General features: G+C 33.8%; 1 long non-coding RNA gene across 1 annotated transcript; it reads right to left on the bottom strand.

Annotated features, from left to right (window-relative positions):
* Positions 1-5,614: 5,614 nt before the first annotated feature.
* LOC129888284 (uncharacterized) lies at positions 5,615-8,686 on the bottom strand. The gene is made up of 2 exons (XR_008766616.1): positions 8,448-8,686; positions 5,615-5,774 (listed from the first exon to the last, which is right to left on the bottom strand). It is a non-coding gene; the product is annotated as an uncharacterized LOC129888284 (long non-coding RNA).
* Positions 8,687-10,442: the final 1,756 nt, after the last annotated feature.

The following is a 10,442-nucleotide window of genomic DNA, read 5'->3' as shown; positions in this document are numbered from 1 at the left end:
CTATGATCCTGAAATGCAAAAGTCCATTCGAAAGATGAATGCGTAAGAGCATGAGGCACAAAGGTTGAGAGAGCTTGAGGAGAATCAAGTCAGGGATGATGCCCTAGTGGATGATGATGTTAATAAAGATGGCATAGGAGCTATTGGAGCTATAATTCTTCCACCGCTACCTCAAGGTGATAAGTTCACTATCACTAACACCATGCTGCAGATGTTGAACCTCAAAGGGCTATTTATTAGAGAAGCAAGTGATGATGTTAACCAGCACTTGATGAACTTTATCGCCATCTGCAAGTCATTTGAAATTCCTGGGGTTAGCAAATCAGCTATACGATTGTGTCAGTTTCCATTGTCGCTATCTGGGGTACCAATGAAGTGGTTGAATGAGCTTCCTCATGACTCTATCACTACCTGGAGGGAGATAAGGGAACCATTTCTAGAAAGGTTCCTCTCACTATCTAAAAAGCTGCGAATCAAGGATGAGATTAATGCTCACAAATACCTACATTTTAAGATAGGGAGGAGATGAATGAGTTACATCTAAGAAGGACCGGGAGGTAAATTAGATATTACCCAACTCGCTAGATTTTGCATGCAATATAATGAATAATATCATAAATACGCTAACTTACAAGTCATGGGGAACATAATCCTAGTCTAGTCTTCATATAGTTTACAACTTCAATCTTATTTATTTGTCACCATATTACTATTTTTTTCTGAAATAACAACCAAACCCCCATTTTACTTTATGCATCTTTATATTTAGGAAGTAGCAACTATGACTAAATAGTGATTGCTAATAAAGCTTGTTTCAATATATTCCCTGTGGGTTCGACCTCGACTCTTAGTTGGGTAAAATATACTGCTAACGATCGTCTATATCTATTTTGAGAGGTGTAATTGAGCGTTATCAAAATGGAATCGTTGCCATGGAGAGATTCAAGCAGAAGAGAAAGTAGTGTCCCAATCATAATCTGATAGATGAGCACTTGAAAGAGTTGTTTTACAGATCATATAACTTTGTGACTAAGCCAGTTATTGATGCATCTTGTGGAGGTTCATTCATGGCCAAGACATTTTAGGAAGCCACATCTATCTTAGGTCAGTTCGCAAAGAATAATAGAGCATGGTACACTAGAGACACTGACATGAGAGGTATTAGATTCTAATTTTAGATGCCAGCAGAGTAGAAAAGGAGAGAAGAGGAACGTGATCAAACTATGTCCCATATGCGGACTCAGATGAACCTACTAACCAAATAATTGTTAAATAGAGGTCTATAAAAGGTTAATGTTATTGATACTACATTTATCTATGATGACCTACCTAGTGATGAAGAGGCAAAGTATATGAACAACTAGGGGGGATTCCGGACATACAACTCTGGAAACCATGGTCAGAACTTTCAAAGGGATGGATACTATAATAGGGCTGACCACCGTGATCAAGGTAACTGGCATAACAAGGATCACTACAAAAATGATTGTAGTGGCCTTTATGTACATCATAAAAATAGAGATAGAGGTGGAACAAATAACTCAAGGATGGAGGAGATATTGAAAAAAGTGTTGTAAAAGGCAGAATCTACAGAATTTATGGTCAAAGAGCTAAAAGGCAATATGTCCAAAATGACCCAAGTAGTAGAATCCAAGAATGGAGAAATAGTGCAGTTTGAGAATGTTGTGCCGCGACACTAAATCAGGAGCTTCATAGGAGGCAACCCATGTGGAAACTTGATGAAGTCTGAGTAGTTAGGTAACCTACTACTGATGCCTAGGGCATCGCGGGTATGATCACTTCCCTTGCTTTCAATATTGGTATTTTTGAGTGCATTGGGGATAATACACAAATTTTAGTGGGGAGCGGGGCATCTTGAAACCCTTTGGAGTTTTTTTTGCCATGTTTCTTTTCTATGAGGGTGTATTATCTAGTATAACTGACATGTTTAGGTTGTTTGTGTGAATGCAAGTATCTATAGAAGTTTGTAGGAAGCCCGTGAAAAATAAATTAAAAAAAATTGGCCCCTATTCAAAAATTTGTGAATGATTGTGTGATTTCATCTCAAATGTAATAATTGATTCACTGGGATCTTTGTAACATTGTACATGGTGATTTTCTAGTTATGACTATGTTGATTGGTGCTAAATATCATAAGATTAGTGCCATGTGTGGGTGAGCTAAATTTGTGTAGTTTGATTGATACATTTGTAAGCTAGAACTTGCCTAGTTAGTCTCACTAAAATAATTGGATAGCTGGATTAGGACAGGATCATAGGTTTTTGTTGATAATGAGTCACTTAGCCTAAATTTAACCAACTAAATAAAATTATACCCAAAAGTTTGAGCTTTAATAAACTTTTTCTTTGATTAAACCAAAATTCACCTTCCCTTGCTATCTAGAATCCAAATTTTGGCCCTGGTCCCTCTAAGGATAATATGTACCTCAACTCAAGCTAAAAGCCTAGGTTGAGAGTGGCTACATAAGGAGAATCAGTTTTTGAACCTTTATCTTGGCCCTGGTCCCTCCTAGATGATTATGTACTTCAACTCAGGCCAAAAGACAGAGTTGAGGGTGGCTATCATAAGCTAAAAAAAGAAGTTAGGGTATGAAAAGAATGATGGAATGAGAAGAAAAGAAAAGCATGGGTTGTGGCCATAAGTGAAAATTAAAACAAGTGCAAAAATGAGTGATACAGAAAAAAAATAAGATTGAACAAAAGCGAAAATCACTTTCAAGAAGAATGGATGAGGAAATAAGGGAACGACAAGAGTTTGGGGGGCAGAAAAACTAAGTAGCTAAGCCAAAGTAGCGTTTAGAGGTGCAAAGTAGTCACTTTTATCCTAAATACATCCTACCAAAATTCGAGCCTACGTTACAAGCCTAAAAAGTCATATTGTGATCCTAAAAAGGTTATTCAAGAGTTCAAGTGTTGAAAATAAGGTCAAGCTTATGGTCTTTACTTTTGCATTGTTTTGAACTTCTTTTGACAGTGTGAGTAATCTTGTTTCAGTCTCTGTTTTGCTTATATACACTGTGTGAGAGACTTGTTTATAGTGAGGGCACTGTGATTGTGTTATTTGGTTTCTACATTGACTGGTCTATGACTATTTGCATTGATTTGTTTAAGCTATGGATAATACAATGTCATGAAGTAATCCTAGTGAGTAGCTAGAGCATGAGTGCATTTCATAGGGTAGTTGGGCATGAGTTTTATGTTGAGGGCTGCTATATGTTTTGTATGAGTAGCTTATATTTGTGTGTTGTTTGGTTTATGTTTTTTTTATTTCTTGAGGAAAAGAAATAATTATAAGTTGAGGGTGTTGATGTGTCGCCAAAATACGATATTTATGATGCTCAAAACAAGGAGTTATTGTAAGTTCTCAAGTGCATTTTGTTAGTTTGATATGTGTTTTTAGTTAGTTTTCAAGAAAGTTGAAGCACTCTTGGGTTGATGGTATTTGGCATGGTTTATGCGAAACTTTGGTTGATCTTGAAGGATGTTGATAGCTTGGTGTTGACATCAGGTCAAAAGAAAAGAAAAATATGAAAGAAGTTCTAGGTTGACTTGAGTTTGGCAAGGTTTCATGACAACTTTAAAGGAGAACTCAAAGAACGAACTTCACCATAATTTAAAGGACCTTAGAATGGGTGTTGGGAGATTAAATCATCATGTTTTGACCAAGTATGCACACCAAGATAGCCACCACAGGTCATGGTGTCATCCGTGAAGAATAAAGCCAAGAGAAGGCACCCGACTTTTGGGCTAAGGCATGCACCACGCCCATCCACCATGAGCCTTGGTTGTTAACACTGGCCGAGGTGGGTTCCGTAGTGAATATTCAGCCATAAATGTTCAAAGGGAATAAGTGGAAAGGACAAGGCAATCAGCAACATCCAAAGCAAGGAGAAACATGGCCAAGGCAACCACCAAGAGCCTCACCACGAGCCGTGGTCCTGACCACTAGCCGTGGTGGGGGCCGTGGTGGGATGGCCAGCCATAAAAGGCTAAGGTAATCAACAATGAAGGAAACCATGATTTGTGGTTCCCACCACTATCCGTGGTGGCTCCCGTCCAGAGCAATCCAAGTCCAAAACTAAGTTGGCTTCCTAGTTCCTTTTGGATTAGTTATAGGTTTCTATAAATACCCTCTTGTGTTATATTTTTAGAGCGACTCTTCATACATTGTTTACACTTTTTTCCTATTTTTAAGAGGCTAAATTAGATGACCTAAACTACATTGTTGAAGGATTTTTCATCCACCATATAAAATTGGACATATTTGGGAGAAAGAACACACAACTCGAATTCTTTGAGTTCTAGTTTTGTGATATGAAACTAAATCTTCTTATACAATTTTGAGTTTGATTAATTGTTTGTATTTATTGCTTGATCGGTAGGGAGGTATGATTAGGAAAAGACTTCACATCAGAAATTCGAAGAGTCTAGCTTTGAACGAAGGGATAAATTTCGTCTAAGTTACTTGAGATCGGGAAGATATAGTACTTTGAGATCCAGGGCAAAGTTTAGTTAAGTATACATTCTGAGACCGGGAGGAAATTAATGAGATATGTCAAAGAAGGACCGGGAGGTGAATTAGATGTTACCCAACTCGCTAGATTTTGCATGAAATACAATGAATGATATCATGAATACGATTATCCTATCAACTTACAAGTCATGGGGAACACAATCCTAGTCTAGTCATTATATAGTTTACAACTTCAATCCTTTTTATTTATCACCGCATTACTATTTTGTTTCTAAAACACAACCAAAACCCCCATTTTACTTTATGCATCTTTATTTTTGAGAAGTAGAAACTACGACTGAATAGTGATAGCTAATAGAACTTATTTCAACCTATTCCCTATGGGTTCGACCCCGACTCTTAGTTGGATAAAATATACTGCCAACGAATGTCTATATCTCTTTTGAGAGGTGTCATTGAGTGTTATCAGAGCCCTACAAAAATCTTTAGTAGCAGCCTCACACTACAAGAAATCAACTCTTTTGTGGCATAGAAAGTCGCTACAGAAGCCCTGAAAGTCGCCACTAATATCTTTTAGTGGCGACCTTAATGCCATGGTAAATACTTCCATAACTAAATGTTTCTTGTGACGACTCTTATAATTCTCCACTAAAATAGCTTTTTTGTAGCAACTTAAGTCACTGCTAAAAGTAAACAAGTATGCCACAAAAAAAACTTCTACAAAGTATATGTTAGGTAAGTCGCCACTGAAGTAGGCCTTTAGTGGCAGTTATAGTTGCCACAAAAAGTATTATACTACCAATGGCAACTTTCATCGCCACTAAATAAAGGATTGTAGTAACGATTATTGTCGCCACAAATGTATAATTCTTTCAATAGCAATTGTAATCGCTACTAAATCTTGAGATTTGGTGGCAACTTGTTTGTCGCCACAAAAATTACTTCTTTTATAGTGACAAAATTTCATCATCACTAAAACCTTTTTATTCAACTACAATAACCAATTTTAATAATTTCCTCTAAAATTAATATATACTCATATAATTCTATCAATTACCTATTCATATATCAATATAATCCATTGTAATCCAAGAAACACCAAAATAATTCCCAAACCGAATATCATAAGTACTTTCATTACTAAGAAATCAATAAAATATATATTTCACAATAGTTCATTGTTCAATATCATTAATGCATACACATATGAAAAAGAATATCAAGTGCCTTCAAGCTCCTCCTTTGTCGACGCCATTTGAGATTATGTAAGAACCTTGCCCCTATTAGGAAAAACACAAGATCACATTTATTATTCTTATAACCTTAATGTTAAAACAAAAAGGGATGGTTATAAAAAAATGTTAATAGAAAACATGGTGATCAAAATAATATTGCACTAAAAGATTGCAAAACACATCTAAAAAAACAAAGAGACAATATATGTCCAAGTATATTTATACAAAATAGTTTGATCCAAATGCACTAAACTCAGAAATTCAAATTACGCCCAAGTAGAGTAAATAACAGTTTATCAATTTAGTTCTACACAAAGTTTATAATACAGAATATAACCATAAAAAATGAAAAAAATTCAACGACACAAATATATAGAGTGAAAAATCTCACCTCGCTTGAAACTGAGGAGCCAAAAATTTCCATCAAAATGGAAAAAGTAAAAAAAAAAATATGAAACAAAAGAAGGACAGGGGCTCATATTTTCTGAGAATTTATTCTAAAATTCAACGATAAACTTAATTCAAAATAATTAACAACTGTATTAGACATAAAGACGAGGTTTTCTCTTGAGGCCAATAACCACATAGAACTAGTACTCTACCAAAATGTGGGGGCCTTTCCAACATATGTGGTGTATATCTTAGCTTAGGAAAACAAAATTCTCCCTTCGCATTTTCAGAGAGAGAAGTTGGACAACCACCTCTTTGTTTCAATCAATGGAGAAATAACTTCATGTATTTCACCCTATTTGCAGAAATAACATCTTAAGTAGTAGTACTTGTGCCCTTAGTTATAGAACTGATCTTAATTATAAAAAAACACAATAATTAAGGTTATTATTCGATAAGATATTTATAACCCCGAGAATTGATTATTGGCCACTTGTATTGTAGTTAAAATAAAAAAGTCGATAAAGATACAAATAGATTACATGTTGAATTCTCGACATATAGCAGCCACTTGTATTGTATGTGTAAAACAAAAAATTAGTTGAGAAGCAAGAACATTCAATTATCCACACATTCATTTATAGACCTAGGAAAATGGAGGTTGCTGACCTTCTCCGAGACAGCAAATCAGTAAATTGTCGTCGAGTCTTTACCTATGAAAAGCTTATTCAACTGAGTAACCTAAAAACTGAAACTTAGATCCTCAATGAAGTTGTTTAAAATTATGAAAACCAAAATAAGGGGGAAATCTTTCGAGTGATTTTGAGAGGAGATGATTATACCAATTAAATTATTAACTGAGGAAGTTGTTTAAGAAGGAAAGAAAGAACATTTAACATAAAGTTCACCGAAATGATAAACTTCAGTTTGTTATTTTAATGTTGTTGCCATAACTCATCTTTGTTATTTACTTGTTGTGTCATAGATGTACAACGAATTCAACGTAGCCACACCAAAAAGAAGGCAGCATCTCTCAACAGAAACAGTTTGCAAACTGAGAACTAGACAGAAAATTCCCGAGGTTCTCAAAAATTGTAATGATAAAGTGTTTGACAGTGTAATACTAACTGGATTGAAAGAACCAAAAAGATGCATACCACAACTCAAAAGAACTCTAGTAGTAGCTAAAAAAAAGAGAAGCTGCATCCACATTGTATTTAAAAAGCTAAACTTTGTAAAGAACCAAAGACTATATCTTATCACAAATGGATCTAAATAAGCGAGCTATCAAGATTTTTAAGGTACAATCTCTGTTTATCTTATGAAGATTTTCAAGAAAATAACGTATTTCGTCTAACGTGATGGGGAAATAATGAAGACTATTATACTACAGTGACCTTTCATATCATCAAACGGGTAGTTTCCCTATAATATAAGAGTACTATTGGTTAAATTTAAGAATCAACCGTGTAGTTTTCCAATGCCACTGAAATCATAAGATAAAATAAATACAACACTAAGAGTTAAAGTATTTAGACTTAAATTGTGTATTATATAAAATTGGTATATCAAACTTTATAAATTGCTTTTGCCAAACCATCAACTCATTCATGTCCTAAGCTTGGTCAAACACTTTTGTACAAGTGAGTTGTCAAAAACTTTTTTATCACAATTTCACCTTTCACTGCCCTCAACACTTGCTCAAAACCAAAAATTTTCCAAATTTTTAAACTCTCCTGCTTTTTTACATGTTCATTTTTTATTCTTTTCTAGTACTCTTGTCTCATTTCCGATCATAGACCTCAAATCTTACTAACAAAAACATACCCAGTGAAATCCCACAAGTGAGGTCTGGAAAGGGTAGAATGTACCACTAACTCATGGAGGTAGTGAGGCACCTCAAATCTATCAACCAATTTTTTAAATGGTATATCTTCCATAAATCTCACCCTACTTGTATTGCTAATAAAGGTCTCTAAACACAAAAGTCTATTTCCAAATGGTTGGACTTGGTGCTAAAAGAATTGCTAACGTAAGGTCATTCTTATGCTTTTGGTTTAAGGAAATTAGGCTCATTTACCATATAGAGCCATCAATAAATTTTACCTTCCATATTATTCTCTGTTTGATTCAAGAACTTCAAATACAGAGACTAATAAACAAAATCACATGTTCAACCAACAAAAATCAAGCTTTGAACTAGTCTCGATTCATTTATGGTGCGAATTGAGTTCTTTTCAATTAAACTTTCACCAGAGTTAAGAATTTTCTTAATCTTCAATTATTTCTTTTTGAAAAAGAAAAAAAAGACACAATGATGGAACTTACCTTACTACGAAAAAGACGAACGAGCAGCGGCAGCCAATTGCATCAAGCACGACGCTCCAGCGCAAAATTTTGCCCTTTCAGTCGCTCTCGCTTCTCAACTCTATCTTCAATCTCTCTCGCTTCTCACTCTATCTGGGACTGGCAGCAGAACCTTTAATTGAAAACCCTAGAACCCAATAAATAAATAAATCACTGAATATTAAAACATTGGTTCATATATTATAGGGAAAATGAATAAATATATACATCCACTTTGTGATTTCCAATAAAAGAGTGGTTCATGTATACGCGTCGTTTTATTAAAAAAATCATACAAAAATATTACGTGGTTTTAAAAAATTAACCTACCCATTTTGTTTACTCCTTCAAACTCGATTGAAATAAAAAATAAATCAATTCCTCTTCTATTGAGTCATCAAATATGTTTGGGTCGTGTCTGAATAAAAAAGGAGTTAATGTTTTTTTAGCTGGATCGAGTTTGTGTAGGTCTGAAGGATAAAAAATGGATGAGGTAATTTTTTAAAACCCTTGACATTTTTGAAATTTTAAAAAAAAATTAGTTTTAGAATTTTTTTTATTAACGAAAAAAAAGTAAATGTGTTGACGAGGGTATATATGCACCATTTTTCTAACGAAAGCTATATCCTTTCTAAATCATAAAATTGAGCATTATATTTGCACTTTTTCTCTATATTTGGCATATCCAAAACATATTTTATTTAAAATAATTTATTATTTTTATAAGCAAAATACGCAAATCGAAAAGTTGAAATTTTTGATTTGGTCAACTTTATGATTTTCGGGTTTTTATTCTATATCACTAATTATTTTAAATCCTAAATTATTATCATCATAAATAATTTTTTTATTTTCAGTTAAAGTAATAAAATATATTCCTAAATAATATTTTTTTAGCACGCAAAGTGTTTCATTTAATAGATACTTATAATAATTTGTACTATGCATAATAAATTATTTTATGCATTTATTTAAAGTTATATTTATTTAAATAACTCTTTAATATAATTATTAAAACTTTTCAATATATTGGTATGATATTTATATGTGTTTACATATGACATTAATATTAATAAAACTTGAATTTACAAAGTAGAATATTTAGTGGCGACATGAAATGAGTGGCGACTATGTCGCCACAAATAACTTTTAGAAGCGACGACTCCTAGGTTTCCACTCTATCAAGTTTTATTAAAAATTTTAGTACATATTTGTGGCGACATAGACATAGTCGCCACTGAATATATCATTTTTAGTAGCAATTTTAAGGCTCGCCCCTAAATCTAGCACTTTTTGTGGCAACCTTTATAAGTCGCTACAAAAGCACTAACTTTTATGGCAACTCTACATGTCGCCGCTAAAAGTCGTCACAATAAACTATATTTCTTGTAGTGTCATGTCCCACAAACTTCGTGCCACCATAGGTTTCCTTCATGGCTTATATAGTGGATCCATATATAGTGTATGTACATGAACCGCCTAGCGGGGTCAAGTCTACCTTGGCAAGTAGATTCTTCTTTTTTCTTCGTTTTATGGAGAGACAACGGGATTTCATGTTATAGCTCACATTGTCTTATTATCGGTTATGGTTCCTATCCCACATATGTATATTATTACTATGTTATTTTATGATCTTCAACTATGTCTTTAAATTCATTGATCTTCATTATATTTCCTCATGGCTTTTCTTAACCTCTTTACCACGTATACTCTTGATTATTGCATCTTATGATTTATGTTGTATTTCATGCCCACATATTTAGTACATTCAAACGTACTAACATATATATATTTGTGTAACATCCCCTAAAAACGTTGTATACGATGTTTCAATTTTTGCCTAAACATGATACAGCCTATGTATTTTGGTCATAACTTTTCATAGGAATATCCAAATTGAGTGATTCAAATTTCTGAGTAACCACAAGATCATTACCTACAACCTTTATGAAGACCATATTTTAAGATTCGGAGGTT

This window comes from Solanum dulcamara, chromosome 1 (genome assembly GCF_947179165.1).
Source record: "Solanum dulcamara chromosome 1, daSolDulc1.2, whole genome shotgun sequence".
Lineage (NCBI taxonomy): Eukaryota > Viridiplantae > Streptophyta > Magnoliopsida > Solanales > Solanaceae > Solanum > Solanum dulcamara.
This window is presented reverse-complemented; position numbering and strand designations above follow the sequence as displayed.